The following is a 13,668-nucleotide window of genomic DNA, read 5'->3' as shown; positions in this document are numbered from 1 at the left end:
GAACATGAGTCCTTGGCTAATATGAGGTTATCTAATTTTGTACTGTCATTTAAAAAAGAAAATGAAACAATTAGAGCCTATTAGCAATAACGTTTTCCAACTCTCGGGGCAGCCACTGGCATGAATGTCCAAGAAGACAGCAGCACAGCACAATTAGAAGGACTAAACCTGCAGGAGTCAAGTCTTTCCTTGCAACCTTTCCTCTATCAAATAAAAATGGCAGACCCAGTTAAACTCACAGAGCACTGGCCCTATGGTTTCAATGATAAAAAAAAACTTACACAAAAGAAGTATCCAGAGTATAGACAGCACTCTTTTTGTTTTTTCACATTTATATTTTGGGGCACAGTTTTGGGGAAGGGGATACAATGCTGCCTTACAAAGGACATAGAAGTCCCTTGTTTGAGCTACCAACCTCTTAGCCACACAGAAAAATGTCAGTCATCCGTTTGTTAGGACCCAAATCTCCTTCTACTGCTCACAATATGCAACACACATTTTAAGGGGCTGTGGAAATAGAAAAACAAAGGAAGCCCTTGAAATAGAAGCTGATCTTCCTCATCGTGCCCTTCCTTTACCACGGTGCCTGCATGCATGCCTTAAAGCACTGCCACATTGTTTCCACATGCTCAGGCCCTTGAAACTTGTGCCTAAGCACTGCAAAATAAAACTGCATAAACATCACATTTGAAAACATCAGCTAGTAATGATGGGTCAATCATGTGGGTCAGAATAATCATTAATTAAATCATAACCTACAAACGTCCCTGACCCGAGATTTTTTTTTTTTTTTTTTTTTTTTTTTCAAATAATAAGAACAGGCATTGAACACATTGGGGCCATGGGCGTATTTCAGAAAGAATACCAGTGTAATTCATTCTGAAAAACCATTAAAAATGACTGTCCTTTTGCCACTTTCAGGAGTCACAAAACAATTTCACAAGCAGAAAACAGTTTAAAAGATTAAATTTTTTTTTCATTTTCCAAAACCAACATGTAATTGTACAGGCATTATTGAACTGCATAAAATCAAGACAAGAAAAGTGTGTAACGCTGGAGATTTCTTTCAAAAGAGCTTAGAGCTCCCTTTCCTCCGACCACATGGAGATAATGCCCCCACACGAACGGACTACAAACTGGATACATATCGCCAGAGTTACTTACCTTATAAAAGCTGAATTTATTCCTCTTGGCCAGAATTCACAAATGGTTGAAGTAAAACTCCCTTCATTTATTCTTCCAGTGAGCCAAAGCAAGCTTCCCATTAACCCAGTCCATTGCAGATAATTTCACCCAGCACAGGCTCCCCTGCTTTCCCCAGTTCCAAGCCCACAATGATAATCACATTCCGGTGGGGAGTGAACAGATGGTGGATTCCATGGTAACCAGCCCTCCTAAGGCGATTGGTAGAAGTGTGTGACTACTGCTTATTGGGTAACAATCGCTGTCTTTGTGCTCCAGCCTTGCAAATCCTAAAGGAAGGAACATATATAGCCACTCACATGTGCAGGGCTTGCCTAGCAGGTGTTCGGCTATTTAAACAAGGCAATGCAGCCCAACTAAAAGCTTTCCAGCAAATTTACCCTTGGTGTTACAAACTCCTGACATTTCAGAGAGCTAACTCTGTTCATTCAGGGAGAAAGGTCACAAGAGGCTGGACGTGACAAACAGAAAATAAAACTTCAAAGTTAACTTTAAAGATAAAGCATTCCAGAAATCTAAGCTTCATCAGCAAGTTGTTTCATGATTTGCAATCCACATAAGAACTGAAACTGCTTTTATGGGGATTTTTTAAAACAGATCTAATATTCAAATTTGAAAAAAAAATCTTAGTTTAAAAATAAAGTTTTCAAAAATCAACTGTGTTATAAATTAATTTCTGGGCAAACATACATTCATTTTTAGTGCGTTAATTGAACTTTGTGAGGAGAGGTGGTGCTGGATATAAAATTTTCATCTAAAAAAAAAATAAAGAAAAAAATTAAATTTTCATCCAGAGTTTTACCCAATTATAGGATTAAAACATCCTAGTTTTATACTATCTACTGTGTTGAATCTGTTTCAGCATATGAAGGTTAAATACTGATTCTGCAGGAACAATTGCCCACGCCTGGTCCTCATGAAGGAATCAGAGATTAAGTCACTGGAAGATCAAATTGACTGAAAACCAAATATACCACACCAAACCAACTGTTAGAGGTAAACTATAAATCTAGAACATATAAACTATAGGCACTCAAAACGTCCATCATCAGAATCAGCCTGAGCAACATAGTGAGACCCGGTCTCCACAGACATTTTTTTTAAAAATTAGCCAGGTGTGATGGTGTGCGCCTGTAGTCCCAGCTACTCAGAAGGTTGAGGTGGGAGGATCGCTTGGGCCCAGGAGGTCAAGGCTCTGGTGAGCCATGACTGCATCACTGTATTTCAGCCTTGGCGACAGAGACACCCTGTCTCCAAAAAATAAAAAAAGAATAAAACATAAATGGCAAGAAAATTAGGATAATCCAAAAAAGAAAATGAAACAAAAACTGTATATTGTGACTAGACTTTTAGGTATTAATTACCTCCTTACTCTATAATAACTCCGTCTCTTAATTTCAAATTTCTTTTCTTGGCACAAAGCAGAAATGAGACACAAATACCAAAAGAAAAAAGACAAAAATTATTACTAGCAGATGATACGATTCTATTCCTCCTAAATAAAAAGATCCATTTTATAGATGCCTACCTACCCTCAAAAAAAAATTAAAAGAATCAAGTAGGATTTTATAGTACTAAAAGTTTAGTGAGGTAACCATATACAAATATAGCCATATAATGCCTTTATAAGAGCAAAACTATCAGAATACCAGCAAGACTGGATTTATAATGGCAACAAAAAGTATAGAAGTAATATTATATAGAAATGTATGTGAACTATTTGGAGGGGAAAAATGAACTGTGAGAGAAATAAAGGAAAGCTAAACAGAGATATAATATGTTGAAGAATAAGACATACATTTTATAGATGCCAAACCTTCAGAGTTTACCAAATAGTCTCCTAGTAAAATTTCCAGCATACTTTAAAAAAATCAATTTAACAAAGTGACTCTACAGTTTATTTAAATTTTTTAAAAATAGATGAAATGATGAAAGACAATTCTACATGAGGAGTAATAGTAATAACAATGGGTGAAGTAACTGTACCATGTTTGTAAAACATCTTATAAATACCATGAATACATTAATACTTCCCAAATATATGACTCCAGGACAAACCTCTTTCCCTATGAATTCCACACTCTTACATCTGACTACCCATTGAACATCCTTGACTTGGGTGTTTAATAAGCATCTCAGATACAACATTCCAAAACCCAATTCTCCATTTAATCTTCAAATCTGGTCCTCCTGTATCCTTCCTTGTTTTTGGAAATGGCAACTCTATCCTTCCAATCACTCAGCCTGGGAGGCCATCCTTGACTCCTCTCTGACATTTTATATCCAACTGTCTCCTCTTGCCCTGGGTATTTCTTCAAATCCAGCCACTTCTTACATCTCCACCATTCCCCCTTGGTGTAGGCCACACCATCTCTCACCTGGATGCCTTAACTTTCTAATTAGACTCCCTGTCTCCATCTTGTACCCTACAGGCTAAAATACCACACAGATAAGGTCAATTTTTTTCATAAAATTGGCTTTCTCATTTCAATGGGAATAAACATCCCAATCTGTATGATGCCTTAAAAAGCCCTTGATACCTTGACCCCACCCACATTAACTCACTCATCTCCTATAACACCCTCCTGACTTCCCTGAGCTCACTAGGCGGAGTCTGACAATTTTGTTCTCTCCTCTGCACTTTCTCAGTAAGTTAGACACTGATGGTGTTTATCACAGGACACAGTTATTTGTACACATCTCTTCTTCAGACTGTGAGCACCTCAAGGCCAGGGACAGTGTCATTGTGAACCCTGTGTCAACAGCAAGCCAAGGTCCTTGTACATAGTGTGAATTTAGTAAATCTGATGAATGACTAAAGACTGTTTTAAATTCTAGTGCAAATTTAGAGGTACCTAAGAATCCAGAATTAGAAGAATGGTGATGCAAATATACAAATGACACACTATCATGAAGTTATTAAAATATGGTCACAAAGACTATGTGTCAAAGGGGAAATGTTTATATTAACAAGTACTGTTTACTGGTCCCTAATATGTGCTAGACACTATAATAAACACTTTACACATATTTTATATAAACCTCACTGGGCCTATGAAGTAGGTATTCTTATCTGTATTTTTTAGGTATAGAACTGAGATTCAGAATTTAAGCTCTTTGCCCTTGGTCTCACTGTTGCGACAAGAACCTCATTTGTCTGAAAGCTTGGATCTAAGTCATCTAAGTCGCTACACTGCACATCTCCCAGAAGTGGGAGAAAAAATAAAATACAAACTGAATACCCACTATGAATAAACACTATGCATTTGCAATGATATAAAAGTTTTCCTTTTTTTGAGACAGGGTCTCACTTTGTCACCCATGCTCAAGTACAATGGCAAGATCTTGGCTCACTGCAGCCTCAACCTTCCAGACTCAAGCAATCCTCCTGCCTCAGCCCCTCAAGTAGCTGGGACTAAAGGCACGCGCCACCATATTCAGCTAATTTTTTTGCATTTTTAGTACAAATGGAATTTTACCATGCTGGCCTGGCTGGTTTCGAACTCCTGAGCTCATGCAATCCACCTGCCTTGGTCTCCCAAAATGCAGGGATTACAGGCATGAGCCACCTCACCTGGCAGAGAAGAGATTCTTAGGGACAAAAGGCCAGGCTTACCTAGGCCTCAAAATTTTCAGAGTACCTGTGTGGAAGAAATATTAGACTTATTTTCCTACTCCAGTTTCTAAAATTTTTAATATCAAATTATAACATACTAAAAATATATTTACTCCTCCTATACATATTTTTTAATGTTCACTCCACCATGTTCTTGGGAGGATCTACAAACTAGTGAGACAATAAAAATCCTAAAAAGAATTGGCTCACAGTTTTTCGAGAATTGATTCCATGGGAAAAAATTACTCAGAATTACTCAGAAAGGAAAAATAAAGGCAGATCTAAGAAAGGTGAGTAAGGAGTAGTAGTGTCCTCTGCAGCTCCAAGTTCACCTCCGAGTGTCCTGATATTGTCCTCATCATAACTATCCCCTCAAACCACACTGCCCAGAATCTAATAATAGGGCCTGAAACCTAAGTAGGAGAGCATGTGACCAACAGCCAACAATCCCCATAAAAGTTCTTAAGATAAAAAGGTGTTGGAAGCAGAAGCCTGATAATTTATCTTCCTCAAATACTGGGCAGGTGGCAACTTTTCAATCTGCTGTTGCAGCTATTGTGCCAGCTAGGCAGAGATGGAATAATCTTGGGAGTGTTGCTCCATTTCCATTCGTGACTGAATACACCTAATTCTATCTGCTTTTATTCCTCCTTTCTCTTTCCTTTTGTATGAGGCTTTACCCAGGAAGTCAGAAGTTCCCAAACTTTTCAAATCAGAGCATCTCAGTAATTTCTGCACAGTGCCCCAGGGCAGGAGAAATTCCTTAGAGTTCCATTGATTAAGTGGTTTGGTACAAAAAAAACTAATAACTACCTTTGACTTAGCAATTTAGCACCATTTGACAATATATAACAAATAATAATTTCAAGAAAAAATAATATTTTTATTCTATTCTTAAATCACTCCTACTATTTACTAATGGGATGTGGGTGGACCCTACCCACCTCTCACACCATAGAGGTTAAACATTACAAACCTCATTTCCTCTCCCACAATGATTTGTACCCACCAAATCCTCGACTTTGCGAAAATATGCCACTATGGAAAGAAATATAGTGCAACCAAATATTATTTAAAAGGGAACTGTCGGCCGGGCGCGATGGCTCAAGCCTGTAATCCCAGCACTTTGGGAGGCCGAGGCGGGTGGATCACGAGGTCAAGAGATCGAGACCATCCTGGTCAACACGGTGAAACCCCGTCTCTACTAAAAATACAAAAAATTAGCTGGGCATGGTGGTGCGTGCCTGTAATCCCAGCTACTCAGGAGGCTGAGGCAGGAGAATTGCCTGAACCCAGGAGACGGAGGTTGCGGTGAGCTGAGATCGCGCCATTGCACTCCAGCCTGGATAACATGAGTGAAACTCTGTCTCAAAAAAAAAAAAAAAAAAAAAGGAACTGTCTAGACGTAGGAGTTTATACAATATTTGATAGATGTTGCTGTTTTTCCCTGGAAATTTATAAATACCCTGCAGACAGCAACCCTGTGAGTTGGCAATGATACCCAAAGCACCTAAGAGACTAAGGGCTTAAACACATAACTCCCAAAATAGGCACATATTTTGGGAGTTATGTGTTTAAGCCCTTAGCCTCTATGAAGTCCAACTATAGCGCCCTAATTATAAATTCAGAAACCTAGACTCTAGTTCCTGTTTAGCCAGCTCTATGACACAGGCAAGCCATTATTCTGTCTGGTCCTGGGCTCTTCAGTCACAAAAGGAGGACACTGGCTTAGGCCATTTCCAAAGTTCTCCTCAGCTCTAAAATAATGAGAATAAACATCAGAGGAGAGTCTTACTGAGTCAAGAAGAAGAAAAAAGGCTGAAGTAACAAAGACAAGAAACATTTATTTTCCAGAAGGAAATAGCATAGTAAAATTTAAAATAACATACCTCTGCATACTATCCTCATGTGTGGTAGGAATGAAAGGCCTGAGCAGGAAGTATTGCTCAAATGCCAGTTGAAACGGCAATTGCACTTGCACAACAATGCCCAATTTAGGATGTACTTTTAGTAAAAATGCCACAAGCTCTGCTACTGGTTTCACTTGTCTTTCCATTTTTGCTGAAATTCCTTCTTGACAAATGGTTTATATTATGAATTGACCAGATATTGTTAGTGTTATCTGTGACTATGAAACAGATTCAAATTACCAATCCTAACTGGGGATCAAACATATCAGTGAACCCAAAAAGCCTAAACAGCAGAGCTAACGAGTCACAGACACTGAAACCATAAAATACAATACTATAAACAGGTGGTATCTCCTTAGATATTTTCTATATATTACCAAGAATTTTTGCATTTTTGGTTAATAGTCTATGAATTTTTTGTTTTAATTTAATAGGTTTTTTAATGATTCGTTTCATAAAAGTGATTTAGAGCAAAAATGTATTTGCAGGGTACAGAGTACTTTATAAGGAAGATAAACCACTTGAAATATTAATAAATTGAACTTCTCTACCCAGTTTGCAAGGGGTTAAGGTTAAGAGTCTAGCCCGATTTGATGGAAGGAATTTTTTTTTTTAGTGGCCCATCATTCCTCTGATATGGTTAGCATTTCAGAGAGGTACTTGTTGTTCCAGGACTTGCCCAAGTATACACTGCCAAAAATACAACAAATATTGACGAAGAAAGTCTATGTGAGGAGGTCTTATATTTCTAGCCCTTTTCCATTCAAGTCCAACCATCAAAAAACTCACCCAGATCTATGAATGCTCCAGGGATATTTTTAATTAAAATTGGAAAGATAGTGTCTTAGTCAAATAAGAATAATGAGATTTAGTTCTTCACATCATTAGATTGTTTGTCTCTTCATTAGAGTAATATTCCCTATCCTTCCAAATTCTTAATATCATTCTAAAACAAAGGTGGGAGGAAATTACACAAGCACCTAGGCCTTGCCTTCCACACTTACTATCCATATTTTTTTCAAAAAGTGATTAATAAATAATTGGAATCTAGATATTTTAATTCTTCTTTCTTAAGAAAATTTCTAAAATATATGAAAGTGAAGACTCTACAAGGACATACGTAGGAGGACATAGGTATAACATGTATATTTATGTTTATGCATTAATTACATTAATAAATCTAAAATATGTGTGGAGTGTAAAGCAGAAAAAGGTCTAATAATAAAGAACGTTCTATAAATGAGGCTTGTGTAATATGCAAAGTTCTAAACACAGAAAATAAAAGCATACGCTAGGCCTTTTTCTTGATGAGTTTTTGATATGTTTGAGAAATAAAGACGTTTACCTCTTGTAGGGGGTTGGGGAGAAGAGCTAACAAGATAAAACAGATGTATAGCATCAGGTAAACAGCAAAGACACATCATTCTGCAAAAGCTAACGAATTACCAACATTAAGAACCTTCTCTTTCATGTTTTATGGCTGAGACCGGGCCAGAACAAAAACTATGACAATTCAAGCTTTGTGCTGATAAAACCTGATGCTGAATGGTTACTCCTTGCTGCTCAAAAAAAACCCCTAAAGGACCAAAGCATGCAAACAACTACAGCTTTAGGTCAAACTTAAAATCAGTTTCACTCAAGTTCTACAGGGTTGCATTTTTGAAGAGAGAAAGCAAATTTAGCAAAAATGTAATGATCAGTTGAATGTTTATTGTTGATACCAGGGAGTTACTTATGACCTCTTATTTGATCTTTTAAAATCAATTCTAACTTTACTTTTCTACCCCAAGTCCAAACCCCAGAAAGAATAAAGCATCGAAAAGAGAGGGTAGCCAAGCTCTGTCCCTTCAGACTAGGACTGAGGTGTATGTAATTACGAACATTTGATGGTATCTGAATTTGAGGTTTTGTGTGCAGCAAGGATGTGTGTGCAGGGTAGGTGGAGCGTGTATGTGAGCATATGCATGTACACAAACAGATGTGCAGCATCTATTTGATATGCAAGGCGGGTGAGATCAGTGTGTGTGTGCTGGAGGATATGGGAGGAGGTGGTGGAGGGGGTTCTGAAAAGCTTCTTAATCTGCCCTCCAAGTTTTATGTCATAAATGCTCTGAGTTCTTTTCTTTCTTCTTTTCTTCTTCTTTTTTTTAAGACAGAGTCTTGTTCAGTTGCCAGGCACCAGGCTGGAGTGCAGTGGCACTATCTTGGCTCACTGCAACCTCGGTCTCTGGGTTCAAGAAATTCTCCTGCCTCAGGCTCCCCAGTAGCAGGGACTACAGATGCGCGCCACCACACCCAGCTAATTTTTGTATTTTTTAGTAGAGACAGGATTTCACCATGTTGACCAGGATGGTCTCCATCTCTTGACCTCACGATCTGCTCGCCTCAGACTTCCAAAGTGCTGAGATTACAGGCATGAGCCACCACACCTGGCCGCTCAGGGTTCTTTTTGAAGATAACCAAAGCACAATCAGTTAAATATGGGGCAAATCATGATCGGTCAATGCTGTGAATATAGGCTCACGAACTCTGGGCTAGGTAGAGTATGTGGCAAAACACAACTTGTTAGCAGGGTGATTTCTAAGCTACAATCTCTGAGCTTTGAGATCTTCATCTAAGAAATAAACAGGCATAATATTTGGCACTATCCTCTCAGGAAAATCAATGAGATAATGTAGGTGAAACCTCTTTGAATATCTGGAAAACTATGCAGCTGTAAGAAGTATTAAGCATGTTTAAAAGTGGGAGCTGGGGGAACTGCTTACTCTGTAAAGACAGAATGACAAACAATTGACTTCCTGCCATGAAAAAACAACAACACAGAAGCCTCTTAAAAAAAAACCTCTTGGCTCCATTCATATTACTGTCAAGCTGTCTAAGCTCATTCCTTTCTTGCTCTTCCATGCTTCTCAAAAGGGTGGAAGGTCTAGTCACTTCTCACCTCTTAGTTACTCCTCAGCCACATCTGTCTGACCTAGCACTCAACTGACACGGCTTCCAGTTGGGCCAGCAGTGACATCGCAGCTCCAAACCCATAGGTCGGGTTCAGTTCTTGCATCCTGGGCCCTCTATGGGTGCCAACCACACCTTCTTGACCTTTCCTCCCTGGCCTTCCCACAACCAACTCTGCTGGTTCTCCAGGACTCTGACCACCTCTTTCATCAGCAACTCTTTCTCCTGCTCTCTCCTCCATCACATCCAATCAACTGGGTAAGATCAATAAATGTTCATAAAAACAGATATCACCAGTAAATGTGTTTAGATATTACTGCACAGCAATTCATCGGAAAAATATAAAGTTATCAGTTCAGACACGGAATCCTACTGAATGGCTAGAAGTTCTTAATCTCTGTAAAGCAGTCCAGGTGTGGTGGCTCAGGTGGATCACAAGGTCAGGAGTTCAAGACCAGCCTGGCCAAGATGGTGAAACCCCATCTCTACTAAAATTACAAAAAAATTAGCCAGGAGTAGTGGCGGGTGCCTGTAATCTCAGTTACTTGGGAGGCTGAGGCAGAGAACTGCTTGAACCCAGGAGGAGGCAGAGGATACAGTGAGCCAAAATTGCACCTCTGCATTCCAGTATGGGTGACAGAGCGAGACTGTCTAAAAAAAAAAAAGAAAGCAAACAAAATAATATTTTACTGATTATATGGCTGGAAGTAGGTAAAAGACCTCACTCACCATCCCTCATAAATTGGTCCAATGAACAGTTGTGTAGGTATTTTAACACTTCTTTGCGAAATCCCAGCACTTTGGGAGGCCAAGGAGGGAGGATTGCGAGCTCAGGAGTTCAAGACTAGCCTGGACAACATAGTGAGATCTCATCTCTACAAAAATAAAATAAGCTGGGTGTGGTGGCACACACCTGTAGTCCTAGCTACTCGAAAGGTTGAGGCGGAAGGATTGCTTGAGCACAGGAATTTGAAGCTGCATTGATTGCACCACTGCACTCTAGCCTGGGCAACATAGCTAGACCAACTCTTAAAAAACACTCCCCTGACAAAGTTAGACGACCAAAGTTCATTCCTGCTTCAGGCCCTTTATATTTCCAGCTCCCTCTGCCTAAGATATTTTCATCCAGATCTTCCTCTTGTTTCTATAATGCACTTCATTCAAATCTGCTGAAAGCCACTTCCTCAGGTGAGTGTTTCCTTCCCCACCACCCCATTAAAAATAGGGGCACTACTCCTCCCTGTCACTTTCTATCTACTACAATGCTTGTTTGTCGTTTAAGCTATCACTGCCTAACATTATACTGAATGTTTTTCACTCACTTTACTTTCTGGCTCCTATCCTAGAAGGTAAAATCCATAAGGACCGGGGGCTTTGTCTCGTTTACCAAGAAATCTTGTGTCAGGCACGCAGCGGGTGCTCATTAAATCTTTGTTGAAAGAGCAAATAAAAAATGGCTGGGAATGAAGATAACACTAAGCCTGGGCTATTCCACTGTTGGTTATTCAGGAAGTACCTGTGGAGCTGGGTCACAGACACATCTGAGCTAATGGAGTGGAGGTGGGTGACAAGTTCTGAAGCAGGTCAAGCAGCAAGAATGTTTTCTAGTCCTGATGAGCTGGTAAGCAGGAAGCCTATGTCCCAGGACTAATGACCCTGGCTCATCAGATTACCACATTTTCTCCAAGAGAACAGAGAAGGGCTCAAAGGGAAGTGGCTTGACAGCCTGGGAGACAATGAAGACCCTGCAGAGGTCACGACTTTCTCTGTGCTTTCTGAGGAAACCTGAAAGAGAAGTCTATCCTTAGCAAAACTGGAAATCAGGTGAAACATTAAAAAAACTAAGGAAAACAAAACAAAAACCTTCTTTCCGTATCTCCCTATTTCTTTGCTATATTGCCAGGTAGCTGGACAGTGACTGACTGACTGCCCAGTGACTTTGACACTAGATTTCTACCTTCCCGGCTGTGACCCAGACTTTACCTTGTGACCCAAATCTGGCAGTCATCTAAATCCCAACCCTCTGCAATGAGCTCAGACCAGAGTTTTCACCTTGAAACTGAAATAGAGTCAGCAGGCCTGGGTGTCCATAACAGGTCTCCAGTCCATAAACATCTAACTACATTCTCTTAGAGTCTGTTCCACCTTCATTGTCTGTTCTTGGAAAGCAAGGCTGCCCAGGATGGGGGCAGCATCAGCTTTTCACCTTTGCTAAAGTTAGAAGAAATACTGATTCTCATGCTTGCTGCAATTGCTTTTTAAAAAAACTTTGGAATTAAGATTTTATAAAAAAAAACTATAAGAGAAATAAGCAAAAACGTAACTGATGCAGTTTCTTTCCCATCACCTAGAGACAACCCCTGTTGATATCTTCTCCTGTCTATCATTTTGGTATACATTCATATACCTCTACACATGACTATATCACAAATAAAAAATGGCTGGGAATGAAGATAACACTAAGCCTGGGCTATTCCACTGTTGGTTATTCAGGAAGTACCTGTGGAGCTGGGTCACAGACACAGAATATACATTCTGTTGAACATATTTGTAAGTATATTTAAAATGAGTTGCAACTAATTTCAATTGTTTTGATATAAAGAAGAAAATTAAACTATAAAACCATTATGTAGACATAATCATAACCAGCATTTGGTGCATTTCTGAAAGTTATTGTGTGACACATATCATGATTAAGAGTTTTTCTGAATATTGTGCTCTATAACAAATTTTATGAAATGATTTCAACAGAAGAGTCTGTTTCTTATACCTAACACTGTATCACTTGATATAGCAAAATAAAAAAAAAAAAAGAATCTGCTTCATATTTTCTCAAGGCAGGTAATTGGGTTTTAAAGGGGACTTTGATGTGTAATTAAGCCACTTAACCAACTTTTATTTCATAGAGGTTGACACTATTCATGAGCCTAATTTCTGTAACAGCCCAATAAATGTCAATACATTCATTTCAAGTTTCTTTAAATAAACACTCTGCCCAAGAAGGCTTGCCACCTGATTCAAAGAAGACCTCTCAGCTGATGTACAGTTACCTCCTGCAGGTTAAGCTAATTCATTGCCCAGAGTCGCTATCTGACTTTCTAAAAAGGCTTTTAATAGTCTCCAAAATGCTGTTCACTTTAGAAAATTTTCAACTATCAGCTGAATCGTGATTCAAGCTGGATAAAACTCATGAATGTTAACAAGCAATTGGGATGCTATAATTTGGTTCTTTTCTTTTAAAAAATGGACAACACAGTATTTGAAGGAACTGTGATGCCAGGGAAAAGGCAAAGGCATGCACAGAAATAATCCAGTCTACCCTTCCACTGCCCCCAGACCAAAATAATAAATCGCTATTGCTAAAACAGGATCAGTGTTACTTTTGGTTTAACTTATAAAAGACTATAGGATTTATGATTTTCAGTTAAAGTAGGATGCCTAGGAACATTATAGCCCACAATTACACTCAACATGATGTATATGTACCAAGGAAACCCTGAGGTATTCTTATTCAGCTATAGTTTCACAAACGCAAGAAATGAACTCTTTCCCATATCAGCAGGTATATACATTTTTCTGAAATGCATTAGAGAGAAGGACAAAAGTTCCTTACCAAGGAAAAAAGGTTAAAAGGAATTAGATGTTTCAAGGGAAGGGACTTTCTGTACCTGGTACCATGTCATGTAATCAATTCTATTCAACAAACATTTACTAAGAATGTTATACCACACACGGATAATTAAAAGAGGCTTGTAGACCTCCCAAGCCTATGACAATGATTCTCAAAGTGTAGTTTCTGGGCTGACAGCACCATAGCATTATTTACTAGAAGATCTTAAATTGCAAATTCACCTTCTTTAGTACATGTAGAGCTATTTGACTTTTCTCTCTCTACTTAGAGTTTAATTTTTTCCTTAAGGTGGGCTTACATCTTTATAACTTGTTTTTAATATATTCCTGTAACGCTTATATAGTTTTCCCATTTTA

General features: G+C 38.8%; 1 protein-coding gene across 5 annotated transcripts in view; it reads right to left on the bottom strand.

Annotated features, from left to right (window-relative positions):
- Window positions 1-13,668, bottom strand: part of FGD4 (FYVE, RhoGEF and PH domain containing 4) — a 235,723-nt gene that overhangs the window by 140,729 nt on the left and 81,326 nt on the right. For 2 of the 5 annotated variants that reach the window (XM_032248282.1, XM_032248284.1), the window contains exon 1: window positions 1,165-2,318. The exons of the other annotated variants lie outside the window; for them this stretch is intronic. The gene's annotated coding sequence lies outside the window, so the exon portion shown is untranslated. Of the gene's footprint in view, window positions 1-1,164; window positions 2,319-13,668 lie in introns of those variants that run through there. 5 annotated transcript variants of the gene reach the window in all.

The sequence above is a fragment of the Sapajus apella genome, unplaced genomic scaffold, assembly GCF_009761245.1.
Source record: "Sapajus apella isolate SASKATOON/1434 unplaced genomic scaffold, GSC_monkey_1.0 scaffold66, whole genome shotgun sequence".
Lineage (NCBI taxonomy): Eukaryota > Metazoa > Chordata > Mammalia > Primates > Cebidae > Sapajus > Sapajus apella.
Note: the sequence above shows the minus strand (reverse complement) of the source record. Positions and strands in the feature narration are given on the sequence as shown.